This window comes from Nematolebias whitei, chromosome 9 (genome assembly GCF_014905685.2).
Source record: "Nematolebias whitei isolate Nwh7 chromosome 9, NemWhi1, whole genome shotgun sequence".
Classification (NCBI taxonomy): domain Eukaryota; kingdom Metazoa; phylum Chordata; class Actinopteri; order Cyprinodontiformes; family Rivulidae; genus Nematolebias; species Nematolebias whitei.
In genome coordinates this window covers 42,213,428-42,219,922 of record NC_056506.1, presented here as the reverse complement: position 1 = coordinate 42,219,922, position 6,495 = coordinate 42,213,428, and positions in this window count along the sequence as shown.

The window sequence follows — 6,495 nt, the reverse complement described above, 5'->3', positions numbered from 1 at the left end:
AAAAATACCACAGAACATGTTACTTCCAATCCTTAAAGAAATGCATATGAAGTGCTTTGCCAGAGTTTAATACTAAGATCATGTTATGTTGAGAAATGTTGGAGTTAATTCCGTAATGGCCTAAACTTTTTAAAGTAACATTATGTGCAGGCTCATGTGATATGGCGAGTCAGTCTCAAAGCATGTGTTGTGAGTGACTCTCAGCTACAACCACACTCAATTTGCACATTTGTGTAAAACTTGACACAGCCATTTCAGTTTTGCCTAAGGCTGATAAACTGTGGTGACCATCTTGAATTGGGTTTACTCAAATTTTAAGTTAAAGATTTACATCCAAGGATGTCTTTGAGAAAGTTTCTTTGAGATCATGTCATTAAATACATATTTGCTTACATTACAAACAAATAATAATAATAAAAAAAAACAGATGAACACACAGAACTAAGTATTAAAAAAAAAAAAAAGTTTAAAGTTCTTTAATGGGTTCCATAATGTATGAATTAATTTCTATAACAAGATATTTTGTGGATAAACAATTTCAGAAAATGGCCCATTTAAATGATTTCTTCTTTAGTTTATACAATCCATTGTGTGCATGTTCTGTAAGTGCACTGCAATGGGAATGTTTGTGCTCATTTTTATACTTTTGGTTTTTAATGCTTGTAACTGACGGTGTCCTCTAATGTGCATCTGTCAATTTTCTCTCGTGCCAATGTATCTAAATTAATCTCAAACCATTGCATTCATTAACATGGGAATGCTTCAGCCGCAGTTAATACCCGTTTCCTGAAACTTGCTGGGTCTGTGTGTACATTAATCTCGGCCGCAGCGGCACCATGTTGCCTTGTGTGCTCCGCTCCCTATCCCTGACCCAGTATGCTGTGTGATCCTGCCTACAGCCTCATTTGTCTCCATCAGGGGACAAGCGAGGTTACAACTCACCAAGGCGCAGTACGTCTCGGGCGGATCTCCACACGTGATATTTGGGGGGTCGAGGGCCACTCGCAGGTACTTTGTCATGTCGGTGGCTTCTGGCTGACAAGCCATGTAGTCCCATGCCAGGCCTTCTTCTGTAAAGATCTGTGACTTGCACACGTCATAGTGTCCCCAAGCCGCTGGGTAATGTTGCATAGCCTGTGCCACACTGGTGCACACAGCCTGCAGGGTGACTAATATAGGCCAAAACATTGCTGATCTTTTTCTTTTATAGTTTTTGTACAATTTATTTTCTGTTTTTAAGCCGCTTTCTCACAGGAACAGCTGTGTCTCAGACAAAGTTCTAATTTTTTTGCAGCTTTGAGCGATAAAGTAGAGCATTTAGAAGCAGCATCTTGCTTTTGCATGCGAGCAGGCTCAGGCAACAATTAGCCTCCATTCAGTTATATCATCTTTACGTTGCCAACTTGTCCGGCTGGGCGATGAGACGTGTCAACAAGTGAGCTTCAGTGGTGTTGATTGCTAATGAAAAGGTCAACCAACGGTCAGATGTGATGTGTGCAGAAGAATGACACTTCTCATATGTCAGCAGATGTCTGAGCTTGATCTTGTGTCAGTTGTGCTGCTTGCCCCTGGCAGCATTCTAAAAGACAAAAAAGAGAAAAAAGACAGCCTGGTAAATGCACTGATCACATTTTTAAAAAAAAATGCAGTAATGAAATATGAACAATTTTTAAAAAATGCCTAGAAGCTCCTATGTATAAAAGTTCTATATGTCACCATCTACACACCCAAACAACACAAAGCAAGCATGCATCAGGAAACACAAAGCAAGGTTCCTCAGGTTCATTGTAACGCTCAATAACAACCCTGCCAACATCACTGTATACAATTTAAATGGAGCTCACTCTGTAAAGCATAATCTCCATTCCATTTTCATACAAAAAGGCTTATTTCCATGTGTCAAGTCGATGCGTGTAGGCTATAGCTTTTTCAGACGACTCTGACTCCACGATGTGGAGATGCAGTTGTCCAAACACTCTTGGAGGCACTCGGGACACATTAAAGTAAAATGGAGAGACAGAAATGGTTTATTTGAGGGATTGTCTGTTTCTCAGAGCTTTCAGAAGCCATCAGTCAGATGGCATACCTCATCAGGTAATAGTGTCTTGCAGTAGTCAGCAGAGACCTGCGTAATCTCTGGTTGGAATAAAAAAAATGGGTTGCAGAGTGTGCTCGGATGACGCAAGGTTTTGTCGTACTGGGAAAAAAAAACACGTTTTGATGAATAACTGGAGAAAATTCCATCTTGGTTCAACACACATGCACATATTGCTTCGTGTCTTTTTCACTAGTTTTACTGGATACCCCTTGGCCAAAAACTGCCACCCCTCCCTGTGACAATGTTGTTTGGAAACTTTGAATTTAAGCAAACCTTCACAGAAATTCCAACACTGCAATACTTGAGTTTCATTTGTTCATCCATCCATTTCCTAGTCTGCCTTTTCCTTTCCAGGTCACAGTGGAGCTGGTGCTTATCTCAAACAGTCACTGTGGGGGGTGGAGCACCCTGGACAGGTCTCCAGTCCATCACAGGGACATGACGAGACAAACGAGACAACTGTTCACTCTTTCACTCACACCTAGGGACTATTTACCAAACGCGCATGTTTTAGGTCTGTGGGAGGAAACCGGAGTCCTCAGAGAAAATCCACAGGGACAACAGGCAAACTCTACACAGAAAGATTAAACTCCTCCGGGAGTTGATCCAGTGACCTTCTCAGTGTCAGGAGGCAGTTCTAACCACTGCTCCACTGTGCCGCTCCACTTAAATAATTTTGCCATGATGTTAGACAATACCAAGAAGTTATCAACTTCTACATTTGAGCAGTATTTATTGCCCATTACCATAAGAGGGTGGTGAGCATGTCTGTTAGCATAATATCTTATAGACATAGGCAAACGTTGATGAAACTTTCAGAATGTAATGAATCAAAGTGAATCTACAGCTGATTACCATTTGGAGTCAATCCAATTTACATTGGCTGTGATAACTATTTTGACCTCAGCCAAAATACAATTTATATAACTCTGTCATTTTACAGATTTTAAGCTCAAATTTGACATGGTAGTAGCTGAGCATCATGCCTAACACGCTCTGAGCCCATACAGCTCACGCCTGATTTGTTAAAACTTTGGCATTAACTGTTAAAGTCAACACGGTTTGTCTGTTAACTATATATCTCATGAGCTTGTGAATATATATTTTAATGAAACTTTCAGAATGTTATTACTGTTTTTTTTTTTTTTACCTTTATTTAACCAGGCAAATCCCACACAGATCTCTTTTGCAAGGGAGGTCTGGGCGTGAAGGCAGCCTAACATGCATGTTTGTGATATATGGGAAAAAAACGGAGTACCTGGAGAAAACCCATGCAAGCACGAAAAGAACATGCAAACTCCACAAAGAAAGACCCTATGTCCATCCGGGGATTGAAACCAGGACTAGGCCTGTCACGATAACAAATTTTGCTGTGCGATTAATCATCTCAGAAATTATTGTGAAGAACAATATGGTTTGAAATTTAACAATAATTGTCAAATTTAAGAAGAAATGTTGATTTATTTGGTGTGTAGTACCTTTTTTGACCACCTGATGGCAGTATAAGACTGTTTGACCCAAAGGATGGATAGTTGAGCAGCTGTCTCTTTAAGAAAAATGGGAGGGTGACATGGTGACATGGCGGATGCTATTTGAGCTCTTTAGCATAGCACTTTTTCAAACAAAGCGTTTAAAAAAAAATCAGTAAACAAGTTCTCAGCTTCTTTTTGCAAAGAAAAACAATTTTTTACACGAAGGCACAGGTTTCAACCGTGAATTTTGGAGCTCGTAAAGACGGAGGTTTATTCCCAAGGTCAGCCTGTTAGCTTAACTCTTAGCTTAGCTTCTCATCTTAGCTGCTTTTAACCATCCAAAAACACGATTTTAGATGGTTAAAATAGATTTTAAAGATAAAAGAGAATGGGAGGGGTCAGTGAAGAGCACCGGAGTTGAGCTGTGTCGTCAGTAGAAAGAGAGTGACACGAAGAAACAGTAAAGCCGGAAAATTGAAATGAGGTAAATTAAAATGAGGTAGATGCTTTTCATTTATCGTGCGATTAATTGATTTATCGTTTATCGCGACAGGCCTACCCAGGACCTTCTTGCTGTGAGGCAACAGTAATAACCACTGAGCCGTTGTGCTGCCAAATGTCCATGTACAGCTGGTTGACTTGTGCATTCAACCTGAGTCAAGATGGCCACCACAGTAAATCAAAGCAGTAGTAGATGAGTCGTCTCTAACACATACTCTGACTTCTAACAGATTGCTTAAGATCTTTAATACATTAGCATACAAGGCGGTGGACAATAGTACTCTTTTCATCACCAATTAAAATGCCCTTTAGTCCCTGCCATCATATGGAAACAAAAATCTATAAAAAATCAATGGTGTCCAACCACTTCCCTGACTATCGCCACTTTCCCTAATTCCCCCTGTGAAGCACCTTCTACAAAATGAACCGTCATTAAATACACTTGTAACGAAGGACGTTTGTTTGAGCTGCGGACGTTATCTGCATCACGATCCAGAATCAGCAGACTTTTCGGAGTGAGCGATGTCAGGCTACTCATCCAACACACCTCTGGTGGGCGGAATAAAGAAACCAGCGCAAATGAAGGTGAGGAAAGAAGAAAACACTGGCACTTTAAATACACTCATGTCAATCATGGAGGCTTTCAACAAGAGGCCAATTACAAATTTGATAACGCAGCTAGAACTCCGAGTGATGAATAGGCAATTTCTTTCATGAGGATGTGTGTATCAAATTATACAAACATAAATGTCAGTTTCTGATCAGAAATGCACCGTGGAGTAGACCGCTCTCATTTCAAATGCTCATGCACATACACACAGTCCCATCACACTCCATTCATGATGCTAAAGTTGACTTTCAAAATATTACCAGTCAAATTAGGGCGCAGTAGTGAGTAATGGAGGTCACTTATCTTCCTTTGAGTGAACAGGGAACACTCACACCCAATAAGAGACAGCCACTGAGTCCATCATGGGGATTCTGGATTTAATTTGTTGACACCTTGAGTAATAAATCTGCAGATGCAGAAGGAAGATATACGGAGTTGCAGATGTAAATCAAATGGCTGAAACACCCTTAAATTCAACATGTTAAATATTATGTATAGACTATTTATGCAGGTTTTATCAGATAGAATATAAAATAAGTCACTTTGTCTTTCAGAGTGGCTTTGAAGAGAGATTATGTTGACGCAAGTCATGAGTCTGAACTTTTGTTGTCCCACTTTTCACATCTCTGCCACATTTTCAGAGGCGCTGTTCAAAATGCAGCGAGGATCCTGGGAAGGCCATAAAATATGAGGTCAGATTCTATATTAAGTCATACATATTTAAGCATCTCTCCATATGCCAGGAGAGAAAAAAAGCAAAGGGTGAACCCCACACCTCACCTCACACCGTCTCTGTCTCTCTTCCTTCACTCGTTCTCGAACCCACTGAAACACCCCCTTGTGTCCACTTGTGTTCCCATCCCCTGTGCAGCTCAAGCATGGCAGTGTTTCTAAACGTCAGCAGGCAGCCGTGCTCCGGTGGCTCGTAATGATTACAAACTATACCCTTAAAATCATGCTGGACGTGATTTGTTCATTTTTTAAATTCTGGTTAAGTGAGGTTTGGCTTTCTGGTCTTGTGGCTCCCATGGAAGTGTTTGAATGTTTACGGTGCTGGTATTCAATATATGTTCCATATGTTACTTGTCTGAAACTGATTGTTTCAAAATTGAAATTAACAAGCAAATATAACCAAGAGCTCGCTCTGTGATTTATTTTGCAATGGCTGCTGTCTTGTCTTTCTGCTCTCTGCACCTGTTTGGGATTTTAGATGTGGATGCACACAATAACCTCCCTTCATTGTGTCCACTGATTTCACAGACTTCCAAGAAATAACTTCTGATCTGCTGCCAGTTCACGCAGACCGACACCGAGCAACAATAAACGGGTTAATTCCTCCAAGGTTTGCCGAGCCAAGAACAGACTTCTCAATCTGAGTCACGGTGGGATGAACTGGCGAGCAGAGGCAGACGTTTCCCCTCAAATTTTACTTCTCTATAATTAAAACCATCCATTCAATTTTTCATCCATTCTTCTTCCATTTAATTGTTCTTTTCCTTTGCTTCACTTGAAGCACATGCACATAGAAACACTATTACCGCTCCACCTTTATCTTCTCCAACACCAACCACATTAGCTCACTTGTTGTTTACAGCTGGGGTCTCCCCACGCTTTTCTGTTGTGAGATACTTCTCTGAAAGGATGCGGGCGTTGTGGTGACATGATGGCCTCAGCCACATACATGCTACACCACCCTATATGAGATCTGCTGCCATGCATTATTCAAAGTTCTTCTTCAGGTCATTAAACACGCAAAAAACAACACATCACAGTTATACTGAATCTAACAGTTTAGACTTCTCTTAGTCTACTTT